Source organism: Ascidia mentula, chromosome 4 (genome assembly GCF_947561715.1).
Source record: "Ascidia mentula chromosome 4, kaAscMent1.1, whole genome shotgun sequence".
Taxonomy (NCBI): Eukaryota; Metazoa; Chordata; class Ascidiacea; order Phlebobranchia; family Ascidiidae; genus Ascidia; species Ascidia mentula.
The window spans coordinates 2,147,610-2,162,592 of NC_138569.1; the positions used below are offsets into that span (position 1 = coordinate 2,147,610).

A 14,983-nucleotide genomic window follows, 5' to 3' on the forward strand; every position below is an offset into this window, starting at 1 on the left:
TTTGTTATGGGGTTGTTGTAACCTCGTAAATTCTCTCGACAATGGGTTTTGTAGTCACGCTATTGGAAACAGTTACCTGGTACAGCTATTGCGACCTAATGCAAAATACAAAGATTGGATAAAGGGATACAACTGGCATTCTATCATGCTTTACAGATGTCGTTTACTAATGAGGCATTTCAGCATCTTCGAATTTTATTGCACAGGAATATATACAATGTAGCGTATGCTTGCTTGCATGCAGTCATGTGTATCAAAGGAACCAAAATTCTTTCAAACAAATGAACTTTACTGAAACTTTACATTATAATAAAAATGTACATTTTCGCACAAAATCCCACACAAAACCAGTAAAGTCGTATCATTTTAGCTGTTTTCAGTAGAATCGTCAGCGCCCGGATGTGCTCCATTCAATGGATCATCTAATAAAAATAGATGCAAAATTAACATGTGGTAAATATATTGCCGATGTAAAAACAATTACAACACCGGATCGGTGAACCAAGTCACCCTGGTAGGCTGTCGATCGATACCGTATCGGTAGTAACTGAGTAAAGCCTTTTTAAACCAATCTGTTAGACAGCTCTTTGAAAGATGATGATGCCCTTTTCAGGGCGAAATATATTTTTCTAATAAAAATAAAAAAATCTTTCAAAGAGCTGTCTAACAGATTGATTTAAAAAGGCTTTACTCAGTTACTGGTAAATATATTAGTATCATTTTCCAACCTACCTTATCTCCGTTAACGCTTGATTCACTGTCTGTGCGATTGTGATCGGGTGAATCATCTACAAGGGTTAAAATTCGTCAAATATCACAGTTGTGTTTGTGGTAATACATAGACGAGCATAATGATCTTGAATCTTTCTGACTACTGTTTCAGCAAGCGATTTTTTAAACTTAGCACCTTACTAATGGCCCGAATGGCCCAGATATTTACATTTGCTGGTGCTGGATTAACAATACTGCAACAAAATTTTGCAATGCTGATTTTTACAAAATTTTTGCAATAAATAATTAGGAAAATACACAAGTTCAAAAAAATATAACATAAACAAACCCTAAGGCAACCTTCAATTTCTTTCAGAAAAAATCATAAATAATTATGATTTTTTTGGTTTATAAACCAAATATTTTAAATTGTGTAAGAAAATTTAAACCTTTACTGCTTTGTTTCTTTTCCTTTGCCTTGCGATGTTTGTAAATGATGAATATGATGACAACAGCTATCACTCCAACTACCACAATTCCACCAAGTGCGCTCCCAACAATGATACCAGTCTGATTGTGCAAAAAAGAAATTGGTTCTTGATTATTATGAATATTTTCCTCTCCGCTAGCTTCGTCTGGCGTAACAAGGTCTGTAAAAAAATTGTTAATTTGTGGTAAGTGCATTTAGAGAATTAGTTTCACGGAAAGTCAAAAGCTGAAAATCAAAGCTAACATACTACAAGCAAACGGAAAGTCAAAAGCTTTTAAACACTGCTGTGCTCATTATCGATGCTGTGAAATAATTGACTTGTCGCAATGCCGCAGCTTTAGTTGCTTTTCTATTCAGTGTCATAACTTTTTCGCATCTACGAATTAATTTTCTGCCCGAAATATCCACTTTTGGTTTACATTCTCTTCATAACAATGTACGTTCTATTTTACAGCCAAAATTACAAAAAAATAACAATCACATTTTTAATTTAACAATCACAGTTTATTGCCCATACGCGTTTTAAAATACCGTTGCAAGGTTAATCAAGGTATTAAGGAGGTATAACAGAATAGGTAACCAATATTACACCTTAAATTATGGACGTTAGCATTCGAAAACGGATGGGCCGGCTTTAAAATCCCGGTCTTTTGTATATCTGCGCATTGTAATCTTACCTTCATCGTCAGCGAAGTCCGATGCCACCTGAAGGAAACCAAAGCACAGAAGGCAAATCACCATTAGAACGTTCATTTTGAAGCTAATTTTGCACCAGTATAATTATCATCTTAAAACATGGTACAAAAACATGCATTTAATGGGTTTTGTCTTTTTTTCGATTTACTCTTTGTTTTTTTCGATTTAATTTGGACAACTTTGATACAAGCATTCAATATATATACTTGAATAGTTTCCATTGCACTCTTAAAATTACTAAGCTGGCTCTATCTTGTTGTACTTGTTCCATTCAGGTACTGTATTTTGCGGTTTTACGTCCACTGGTCGGAATCGAATTCGTCAAACTACACAGACCCAAGCAATGAAGTTTGCACCACAAGCGGGAGAGATTATTGAGGATTACCTTTTTTAGCACCAATCTCGTAAATTGATTTATTGCCACTTTTTGTACAATAGAAACGAAAGGTCCTGCACTTTCGTTCGTGGCAAATTTATATGTTTAAAGCTACCCTGAAAAGATAGTTTGGAAGTTGACTTGCTTGAACCGTTTGTACGGCGTAATAAACATGATATTGTAGAATAATGTATACCATCACTTTGAAGCTTAAACAGGGCGACTGAAACAACAGTGTTACAGTACTTTCTCTTCCCTACCACTGTGCTATTTTTGCTCTCTTCTGATGTCATAGCTGTTGACTCTTAATAAAAATCTTGAAAATCCTTTCAAGAAACAATGGTAAACAATAAGGTTCGAGTATTTCTTAACATTTTAATGTTTAAACCTGTGACTGCAGGCATATAGAAGAACACCTTAATGTGAGCGCATTGCCAGTGGGTTACGAGATGATCTCTTCTGCGACCTACCAAACAATGTTTACCTGGGACAAATATTATTATCACCAGGAGAGCAACCTACACTTAATAATTGTTGCAAAATTTTGCCCACCCGCGGTCCCTTTCCCCTTATTACCAATGCTACAAACGTCAAGATGCTGCAGTTTATACAAAAATGTTTTGACTTTCACTGTGCTTTGCTGAGTAAATAGGTGGTTTCACTGGAGCCTCGTAAAACGCGTTAACAATGGGGTACAGACAGGTAAAGTCGCGGTAGGCGGTCGTGACTCCAGGAAACCAACCCCACCAACTTTCCTTGTACAAAAGCAATACTACAAAGGCGTTTACTATATAACTTCTGCAAACTGTTAAAGACGTAATTTTAATCACATTCGCACAAATCAACTTTCATTTTTGTATATTTAGTTGTCTAAATGGACTCTTGACCTATGTCAAAAAAAAATTAGCAAATCTTCAGCAAATCGGTATTTAGTGAAGTACAGTAAACACTTTTGAAGGTGTATCACGTGGTACGAATTTATAATTTCCACATCATACGAGTTTTCTAAAACTCATGACCAAACGCAAACAATCGATTAAATGACGTCACGTTCCAGTTAAAAGTTTATTGCCCTCAGCTGGTAGACGTAGTCTTGACTACACAAACGTGACTTTCTTACGTAGGAAAAACTTCTCGTAAAAGTGTTATTGTCGGGTTAAAGGAGTGAAAGAAAGACGCGCTGTATTGTTAGGGACAGCCAACCAGGAAATTAAATGCTGTATACATTCCGCAACTAACACACGGAACTAGATGGTGCTCATACGCTTTTAAACAAAATTAATCACATGCGCGAATAGGAGAAAACTTAGTAGGGAATAGTTAAGAGGCGACAAGAATGTGAATGCACGTGAAGCAAAAACTATTTGCGTTGGTGTATTCCAATTATTGTTGTTTCATAATTTTCTGCAAAGTAAATTTAGTTTCGTTGAACAAAACTACAACACCCCACGACCAATCATAGAAAAAGGTACCTGTTTTTGGTGGATTCCTGATATTCCTGGGTGTTGGAACTTGACTGTCGTTGTTGCCAACTGGCCGGATTTCAAAATCTACAAGGCGTATTTCAAGTCACACTTATTCATGAAATATTTTCAGTAATCTACCGTAAAAAGACTCGTTGAAAGCTTTTTCATCGTCGTCAAATTCTGAATTATCAAAGCTCCAATCATCATCGTCATCATCTAGTTTCGTAACTGCAAACATAACATAAGCCAGGTCACGCACGAGCAAGTCGGTTCGAATTCGATAAATCGATAAAAGGCACAGATTACAAGATTAAATTTTTCTGCGGAAAATCTTTGTAGAAATAAAAAACAAAAGAGCGAATATTTAAAAGTAAAAAAAAGATTACCAGAAATGGGTTCATTTTTATTCTGATCGAATTCCATGTTTTCGTAATCCTCCTCCTCATCAAGCTTTAAAACTACGAACGTAAAATCGCTGTAGTAACAAAAGTAATTAGATTTAAAATTAAAACAAACGTTACCTAAATCAGGTTCCTTTTTATTCCCATCAAAAACCATGTTCTCGTGATTTTCCTTTTTCTCGAGGTTCGAAACTGGCAACAAAATATGGGCGCTAACATGTATCGAACATCACTAATGCCACGTGTTGTTTTCATAGACGCCATTTGTTTACGCACGATATAAATTTGAAATATCTTTGCAAATTTTTAAAACACATTTGAAACATTGAGAAAAAATACCTGGTTTATCATTGTTAGATGTTCTGCAACAGCATGCAAACAGCGTAACCACAAGAGCAATTGCTGCAATCCCACCAATAACACTTCCAACAATGATAACGATTTTGTGCTTTGGCAAATTAACTTCACTTTGCGGATTCGATACATGGAATGTTATCACTAGTGCGTCATCAAGACCGTTGAAAATTAAAACGTGAAAGCTTGCATGTAGTCCTGTAACCTGGGATGAATATTTGTGTAAATAACGTCGCCTTAAAGCAGAAAACGTATGCCTACCGTTGGCCGAAACACAAAACTTTGTAAATGATATTCATTGGTTATGTTTTTCAAATAACAATCTGGACACGCCAATAATTCTCTGGCCGTGGTGATGGAAAATCCAGTCGCTGGTGGGTTTGATGTAAAAATAATTTGACACTCTCCGTTTGTGGTGCTGCTCCATGTACAGTTTGTGGTTCCCTGTAGCTTCTCAGGGGGAACTGGAAGATTGTTTTATCATGAAACATGTATTTATTTATAATAATTACGTAATTAATCAGGTGTTTACACAAAACATCCAGAAAGAATAAACTACTCGTTTCCCCAAATATATCGGTCGTTCCGCATGAGTAATTTCCCCAGTCGCGTCTGTTCATATTGTTCAACTGCAATGTTGGGTTTCTTGTGTCAACCTCGCGGTGACTGGGTGGAATCTCCCACTTAAATGTGGTATTAAGTTCCAGTTGATATGGAGTTGTACATGTCAAGTTGATGTTGTCCCCAGCTTGTACAGGCCCCATGTTTGAAGACATAATCACGGATTCTTCCGAACCTTTTAGGCCACAAACAGGCATTGTTATCATATGTTGCACAGACTGTTGCACGACTGTTAACCTAACTCAACATACACCATATAAATAAAAGTAACAACGAGTTTATAAATATTAAAGCGAGAAAGACGTTGCAAAATTGGATGTGTCTCGCCAACAAATGGACTGGTGGCATATAAAGGAATTTCACTAAGAGTTAGAAAATTGCATTTCAATTATTGATGTTGTTTAACATTATCGTTCACACTTACGGTCTTTAATAACTTTGACGTGAACAATTTGACTCGAAGTGTTTCCGGCACAGTTGTTAGCGGTACACGAGATGTTGTCAGATTGTCCAAATTCATGTTCAATGTAACACTGTTCGAAGAAACCTGTATCTCCAATCCACCACGAGCAATTGTAAGTTCCACTATTAGCTGTTGTACAATTAAGCTGTAAGGTTGTATTCCCATTCACCAACACAGTTGTCTCATGTATTACAACATCGTTGTTTTGTGAAATTTCTAACCCAACTCCGATCGCTGCCTCTGCAATTAATACAAAATATTGGACGTTTTTATATTTATTTGTACGCAGTGAAATGTTTAGTAATACCAAATACGTGTAGGGTGGTGACCATTGATCTTCCTGTATAAGTGAAGATTTCAGTAAAGGGAGTGACAGCTTGGCATGATACATTTATTTCATTATGTTTCAAGCTGATATTCAGTGATAAATCCTGACTCTGCAAAATTGTAAGGACCATTACAAAATAAAAACAGAAATCATCACAGTAATACCTTTTGTGTTATTGATGAATTATTCCCAATGTAAAATAAACTTTTATTTCCCGTAGGTAATACATCGTCGTACACACAAGATAAGTTTATGATTCTTCCCGGTTGCAAACAATCAACAGAATCCTCACTAATTTGCAGAGACACCTCCGGAGCTGTGAACACAATGAAGTCAAACTCGACTGGCAATATTTTCACAATCCTGGCTCTACTGTTTATTACACATCGTTACTTCGATTTGAGGTGATCGTAAAATTCGTGAAATGATCATGTGTACTTAAAATTTTATTACGTATTTTGAGCACCGCAGGTTTCCGTAAATATCTAATACAAACAAACATAACACCATGGCCCACCTCTCCAACATTGCAGGTTAGTTGATCCCATCCATTCAGCATTTTCCAAACACGTAGTTTTGTTGCTGCTCGGTTGGGTCGAGTTGTCGTAAAACACGAGTCCTCCATTGTTACAATTAAACAAGCCGTTGGATTGGTACGAGTAATTCTTTGAAACTACCTCCAATCCATCGTGCAATTGAGTAGGGCATTCTGTCAACATTTTTTGGTGTTTTTAAACAGAAAAAGGCGAATTGATAGCGCACCTTTCACTTGGAAGTTGATTGTGCAAGAGGAATAAAACCATTCATCGAAATATGTTATCGTTGTTGCATTCTCCACATTTGTCAGCTGATCGGCGGCAATTATTGAAATGTTGCCGACAGAGCCATCGCCATGTAAACCGCAGGACGCATTAAACGAAGAAATAGTTTGGTTACTTCCGAAAAGTTTTTCGCAGTTGTAGCTGTAACTGAATTTCTCAATATTTCCATTTGATTGGACACACAATTCATAATAGTGAGCTAAAGAATACATGTGAGGAGTAAACGTGTAGAGGACACCCTGATAACCAACCGACCATATTTCATGTTTCGGAAATACTTCTACATATATGTGCGTGAAGCAATCTGGATAAACGAAAAAGGCAATTATGACTATTAAGATATACTTGACGTATGCAGCAAAACTTCATCCAGTGGTATAACGTTTACCTGAATCAAACGAGAATGCATCTTCTATCCACGTCAATTGAAGCAATAAGAAAGCATTAAAGAAAAACAGATATACATTCATTTTGTAATGAAACGTTCTCAGTAACGGTTTTGACTTTGATAGAGTTTCATATGCAATTGGAGACCTCGTTCCCCAACATTAAATCTCAACAAAGAAGCTGCAACGCGAATTAACAAGATAGTTTGGTCAGTCCCTGGTCATAAAACTTTATGGTCTTTGTCTGAAAGGCATTTTTGGGGAAATTTTACTTGTCCGTTATCTCATTTCTTGTTGATATATTCACACGCCTAACAACCCACAATGCAAAATAATTTTTACGACTAACTATTATTTCGTACACACGAAACACTTTATTACTTTCTCTTCGTTAATGATGTTTATCAACCCTAAGGAACGGAAAAAAAGTTGTATCCTCTCCTTTCGTATGTTCTCAAGGTGATATCCTCTCTCTGCTCGCCTTTTCTGTTTGCAACAAACTCTGTACGCCAATACTGCTAGCTGCAGTAAAAAAGTAGACAACTTTTTGAGAATCTACTCCTATCCGAACTTGTGGTTTAACTACTCCTAAATATGCAACTTTCCCGATCTCCCACTCTCTGTCTCACTGCATGGAACTCCCACTGAACAGAAAGCTTTCGTTAGTCGGTATGACGTACAGCCATTAAAGACTCATTCAGGTCGTTACAACTTTCGGTCAACAACAGCCAGAAGACCATAACGGCAGTTAAAGAAACTTTCTGTTTTCCCGTGTATTAAAGATAGGTTCAATACAAACAAATCCAAAATACATTTCGACTGAGTGAAGTTATGGGTTGTCTGATCCCACAAACTCTGTTCACGGTCCTTTATAAACATTCCTAAAGAGCAAAATCACAGTCTGTTTACCACTTAAACACAAAACAAGAGGGAAGTCTTTTGGTGTTCGCAGTGCTAGGCTACGAAGTAACTCCTTTTTGGAGTGTACAGTGTTGATATCTATGTAGTAGTAGCGTAATATCGATTTCACGATATACTTTTCATGCGAAAAAACGAGCAATGATAAAAAATGATGCTCATTTTATGCTGTGTAAACTGGGGTGTCTCCAACTAAAGCAGCATACAGGGTTATCAAGTCTGAAAACATGGAAATCCTATTTATTTGCTCCAAGGTTTACTAAAATGCGAAATAACCATGTTTATCTTGTGTTTCAAAAAGTGGTGAATTATAAATGTGGTCTACAAAGGGATAAACGTGTGTACAAGACAACCGAATTAACAGTGAGTTAAAAATCAAATTTTTTTCGGAATAATCCCGATGATCGTCGTTTCGTAAGCGTCTGAACACAAAAATAATTTAGATTTAGTGATGCATGACAGAAATCTGATAAAAATCTTTTTCGTGTCATTTACCTCCACTTGATGCTGAAACGTTTCGGCCGATGTTAATGTACGTGGGTGCAGAATTATTTCCAGTGCCTAAATACAAAAAATTTCAAATTTACTGCTAGGTATTAAAAATTTAACCCATCTTGCCACTTTTACCTCCATTCATCGCCGAATTGTGACCAGTAACATTCATGTACGTGTGGATGGGATTAACATCAGTCTCTAAGTAAGAGGTTGAATAGCATTTTGATAGCTAGTAGGGATTAAAATACTCACCATAAACTACTTCATTAACTTTGTCAACAGCGCTATCATCAAATACGTTATCATAAGTACCAGAACGTTCTCTTTGAGTGTATTCGTTTCCTTCAAACGTTTCAAAAGCTGCAACAAACTTAACCGAATCAATAAATACGAACACTATTGATTGATAAGGTGGGTTCAATGGGATTTCGATCCCATTGTTGTGTGATGTGCTGGTAACCATGAAGCAATTTAACCAATACTCATCACTTAATTGGAATTACCTTTCGGTGGTTCCGAGCTCTTTTGGGGCTTCTTCGGTCTTGATCTTAATCGAATGACCATCACAACAACAATACACGCACCAACAATGGCACCAACCACACACCCAATAATAATTCCAATCTGGTTGTTTTGCTGGGATGGATGGTAATATATCCTAAATATTACTACCAGATCCTTTGACGTTTCAGAAAAAATTACCACTTGATATTTTTCGTCCACTTCGCCAGAGCCATTCTACGTAAACATCGAAATAAAAACCAGGAAAACTTATCCCTTAAAGCAAAGTATTACCGTCGGTAGGAACACGAAAGTTTGTGAGTTTATTTCCGAGGATGAGTTTTTAAAATAACAATCCGAACACGGGAATGAAATCCCGTCCTTACTGATGTTGAACCTGCTTGCTGGTGGATTGGAAGCAAACGTAACAAAGCACGTTTCGTTTTCCACGTCGCTTGGTTCGCATTCCGTATTTCCACTGACTTCCTCTGGAGGAACTGTAAGTAACAGAGACATTGTATTATAACCAGGCACCATAACGGGTTGACGAGAGTTTACATAAAACGTTTGCAAAGTATTTGATTGATATTTGCCCGAAGTTATCGATTGTTTGGCAAGTATAATTTCCCCAGTCGTGTCTGGTGAGATTGATTAACTTCAACACTAGATCGTTCACATCCACATTTCGAATCGTCGAAGGAATTTTCCACATAAACTCTGTGTTTAATTCTGTCTGGTAAGGAACGCTACAAGTCAGTTCAAGATTCTCTCCGGCAGATGCAAGTTCACCTGACGTCGGAACTATTTCAGCTTCACGTGCTCCTGAAAGACATGTTTTTTATTATTTCGAGGATATGACATCTGGCTTTGAATTTTATGTATCGACGTTTCTCCTGCTAGGCAACGAGGCTTCATCAGGATTCTGTTGCGCCAGTCAAAAAGAAACAGAAGGTTAACAACCCTTCTGGCACAACCTGATGAAGACACCCGTTGTATAACAGGAAAAACGTCGGTACCTAAAATTCAGAAATAAATGTTGTCAGAAATTACAATTTGCCTTGCAACAAGAACTGCAGATTGATTTTTTATATCTCATTAATGTGACAAATTTATTTAAAGAGAAACTTACTTGTATCATTTACTACAACAATTTGCCTTTCCAATGACTTTTCGAGACCAACACTGTTGTTCGCAACGCATATTGCTTCGGTTGATTCGTTGAAATAGAAATTAATTGCGCAATATTTGCTTTCGTGGTTGTTTGCGCCAAATGTGAAATCACATTGAGATTTAGGATTCGCATCATTTTCACATTTCATGGATATATTTTGAGAATAGTTTAGCAGAATTTGATCACCGGCGATCACCACATCTTTGGATTCATTCAGCGTCAGTTGCGTGTGTTCAGGTTGATCTGTAAGAACTCTACGTCATAATATGTTCCTATACACCAAACCATCTGGCAAAGAACTTACAAAGAATATCAAGAAAAACTGTATTTGATGTTGTTGAAAAATCATCTTCTGCTAAGCATGAATAATTCCCTGCTTCAAATCTCGACACATTGTTAATGGAAAGAGTATTTCCGTGAGACATATTGTATGGCGTACACCATTTAAACGTTGAATTTAGATCCTCTTCGAAGGCAATATGGCAAGTTAATGTCAAAGAATCCCCTTCGTGAGGCTTTTTGTTTCCAAATATAACCGGTAACCCTATATGCAGTGTTTGTAAGTTTGGTATTAATTCAATTCAATTTTATTTTGTATAAAAAAAAACTTGAACACGTACAAACAAAATACATTCAAAATAAAATGAATTGGGAACCGACAAAATCATAAGGGTTAACGAATCAGGTGCCTGTGCTAAAGAAACACTTACTTTCCTCTATAACCACGAATTGAAGGGTTTTGCTGGGTTCTGACCCGACACAATTACTTGCATTGCAAACCAACGTTTCATTGCCTGCAAAATGGTATTCCATGGCACAAGATTGTGATGTAACTTCTGTACCATTCCTCCAGGTGCAATTGTAATTTCCAACAAGACTACTTTCACATTTTAAACTAACTGTCTGACTTCCGTTCAGCAAAACACTTGAACTTGTTACTACGATGTTTTCACTGCTATTAAACAATATTTCGACATCTTTTGGTGCCTCTAAAAATACAAATAAACAACTTGAAGAGACGGAAAATCGGTTAAGGCTGCTTAAATTACCAAATAATATAATGCGTTCAGTTCGTGAACGTCCTGTATTGTTGTAAATTTCAGTATATGGTGTCACTGCTTGGCATGAAACGTCGGTTTCATTGTCTTCCGGTGTCAACTTCATCGTTACGTTTTGACCCTTTGTGTAAAGCAGATTAACAGTAAAGTAGATTGAGCTCTAAGTTTATTTATGCACCCTCAGTTTTGTAGTTGAATTATGTTCGCCATGGAAATATATGCTTTCATTCCCCATAGGAATTGTATCTTCGTAAAGACAAAACAAATCTATTTCATCACCGATTGTAAGACAGAAGGATTTGGAAATTTGTAGCCACACGTTGGGAGCTGTAAAAGCATGCAATTGTTGAGCTACGAAAAACTGGAAATTAATTACACAGAATAGGAAAGTCAAAGTCAATATGCTAATCATTGTTAAGTTAGTTCACTGAACATGAGCACTGCAGTGCTCCAAATGTATTTTTAAAAAACTCTTTTTTTTTATAGACACTAAATTTGAATCTTAATCCAAATCCGCATGATGGCAGCAATTTTCCTACAGGAAATCATTTGAGCTTGTTACCGTTCGTCATCTCAGTAACCATGTTCTTAAACTTACTTTTTGCGAGTTTAAAAGAAAATCGTTAACGTTTTAAAAATCAGTGAAACACAAACGTACAAATGGGAGGTCGTGCATTTATGATCGTCATGAAATCATAATTTTGAAGGCAACAAACAAAGTGAAACTGTTCCAAAGCAAGAGAACAAAGCCACCCAAGTGCCGTCAAATTTAGTAAATTGCAAACAGTGTACGCTGTTTGATAAGTGGAATAGCATCTGTGCAACCAGCCGAACAGGCGTCCTTAGTCACGAGCTGCACTAATGAGACCTGATTGGTCAAAACAGTGTGCACTGTTTGGAGATCACGGATCTTGTAACCCACGACTTTCCAAAAGGTTTTAACAAAATGATCAAAATTACATTGTAGGTCGGAAAGTTCAAATCGTAATAAAGAGAAATGAAAATCTATAAAAAATCAAAAAAATGATTTGAGGAATATCGAAACTCACCATTCCAGCACTGTAAGCCCTCTTGTCCTTCCCATTCCCCCGTACTTAAACATTGCGTTTTGTTGTCATTCAGTTGGGACGAATTACTGTAGAACAGCAGACTTCCATTTCCACAATAAAACTCTCCAGTCGAGTTATAAAAATTGTCACTGGAGTCAATCATCAGTCCGTCATGTAATTCCACGGGGCATCCTGCAATGTAGAGGATAGAGAGAATCAGAGAAGAAACATAGTTTCTTCTTTAAGTAAACGTGAACGTGAAGTGGATGTAGCTCTACATTTTCACAAGTAAAGTATTTCAGTTTAGTAAAAACTGTAAAGGCAAATGCATGGGAAGACATTCTAAAAACGAATTGCGTTAAACGACAGATGATTGGCCGTACATTCACACCATACATACTTCAACGACTGAGAGCCCTTTTGCCACCAACCTTTGTTTTTGTATACTGCTTTGTATAAGTCTGACGAATTATTAAACTTAAACTAACTAGTGTTCAACAATGTGCACTCTGCTTGTTCCATAGTATAGAAGTATACCCACTTGAAATCATCAATACCGCATATTTTATAAGATATTCAAATCCAACCTTTAGAAAAAAACTTACCTGTGGAATTTGATTGAGATTCAATATTCTTTAAGCTCGCGTACACGAAAAATATTGAGGCCCAAATCCGCATGGCGATTGCATTCAGTATCTTTACAGTGACATTTTCCTGTTACCACTGGACAACATAAGCTTAAGGTTCTTATCACACTACTATTAAAACTGCGAAAAAAAGTAAACGCTTCGGTTGCTCAGTGAAATCCGCATAAAAGCAGTGGTTTCTCATAAAAACGTGTTTCCGTTGTTGTGGTGACAAATCACACGAAACAACCCCAAAACGAAAGTCATCCACCTGCAATAATTTGTAATATACACAGCAAATAATACAACGAAGCAGTCCGTCCTCCATAACGCGGTCGGGACTAACCTTTTAAAATGCGGGATCGATTTAAAAAAATAATGCGGGGCCTGTATTTCACTGAAGAAAAGGAATATCGCACTTTACGACAGCAAAATGTAGACAAGAGATTTATTGTTGCTTAGTCTTTATTTTAAAGCGTGGGTCGATCGGATCAAGAGTGTCGGCTCTGATGTCCGCGGTCTACACTTTTGCCCAATGGGAATAGTGATGAGGGGAGGCTAACACGGCACCTCGAACTAAATTGGTTCACAGGTCATGTATCCGACCTGATACGTCCAACAATTGTCATTAGATGCGATTCTGAGCTCGAATAAAGTGAGTTCTCGGACAACATTAGCTCATTCCAATATCGTCCAAGACCTGATTTTAGGAATATATGTATGTTACAACGGCAACATCTCAAAACTTAAACTCCTGGAAATACGGACATGTTTAATTCAAAACCTTTTTACTTAACTTTAATGAATCCGACAATTTAGACCTAAAACTTCAAATTTTTTGGATTCGAGTGTACAGAAAACACACACCACCAATAAGAAAAATAAAGAAGGCTAACAGTACAGAAAATGCACATTTTAACGATATAACAACGCTATATTTCAGTCTGGTGCGTACCAAAGCATTTGACAATTTTACACCTAATCTGTTAATATTCCTTATACGTTATATCTAAATATCAAATGTGCCGTATCAGTCTTCTTTCCAGGAAGTGAATTCTCCTGGGTCTGGCATTCTTTAAGACTGGCTTTTGTCGTGAAAAATGTACACAAGCTTTCGCAAATACCTCATCAGGTACAAATAAACACAATACGATACAAGAAAACAAGCGCAAGACAGTAACCAAAAGTCAATCTTCTTAAAGAGTGCCAACACCAAGAAAAACTTCAGTACGTTATGTCTGTCGCCTCTGTAGAGTATAGACAACGTATGTCAAGCGTTCCTTGTCTAAAAGGAAAGCTCAGGGAAGGTTGGATCGACCAAGCGACAAATTGTGTTCGCTCCCTGCAACAATAAATGGTTTCAACAAATATTATTATGGTTGTAAATGCGGTTAAATATTATCCTTTGTGGATTATGTTCGATTTTTTGCCTTTGACACTGATGTATTATTATCTATAAAACCACATTTCGTATATTGAAGCAGTAAATAACGGGAATCTGTCTCAAACCGAAAGCTGTTGAGCAACCCTTCCATGCAAGGTCAGTGGTTCCCAACCTTATTGTGGTTGCGTACCACTTGGAGGTAAAACAATTTCGACGCGTACCACCTAGTTGAGTGTTCCAAATAACTTAGGGGATAAAGTAACGAACACTTTGAGATCACTTACTATTTTTCAATTCGAACAAGCCTATATCCGCAAATTACGGAACAGGTGCTCGCGTACCACCTGGAAAGCCGTCGCTTGTACCACTAGTGGTACGCGTACCACCGGTAGGGAAACACTGATCTAAGTGAATCGAATGGAATGGAGAAGCATGATTCTTGGTGACGTAAACCTGTGGTTCTGAACCTTTTTATTGTGAAGCTTAAATATCCCCGACAATTTCAACATCCGGGTGATTTACCAAAATATTAAATAAACTGTGACAGATTGATAAAAAACACAATACAAGGTATAACAAGGCAAATGAAATGACAAGAATTTCCTTCAATTAGAAATTAGCTGCTGCGTTTTTGGCAAAATTCATGTCAAACGTCGAATGAGAGGAAT

The 14,983-nt window shown here is 37.0% G+C and overlaps 1 long non-coding RNA gene across 1 annotated transcript; it reads right to left on the reverse strand.

Moving 5' to 3' along the window:
• Positions 1 to 206: 206 nt before the first annotated feature.
• On the reverse strand, positions 207 to 1,286 carry LOC145899159 (uncharacterized). Its single transcript, XR_014402467.1, has 3 exons — positions 1,161 to 1,286; positions 733 to 788; positions 207 to 422 (listed from the first exon to the last, which is right to left on the reverse strand). It is a non-coding gene; the product is annotated as an uncharacterized LOC145899159 (long non-coding RNA).
• Positions 1,287 to 14,983: the final 13,697 nt, after the last annotated feature.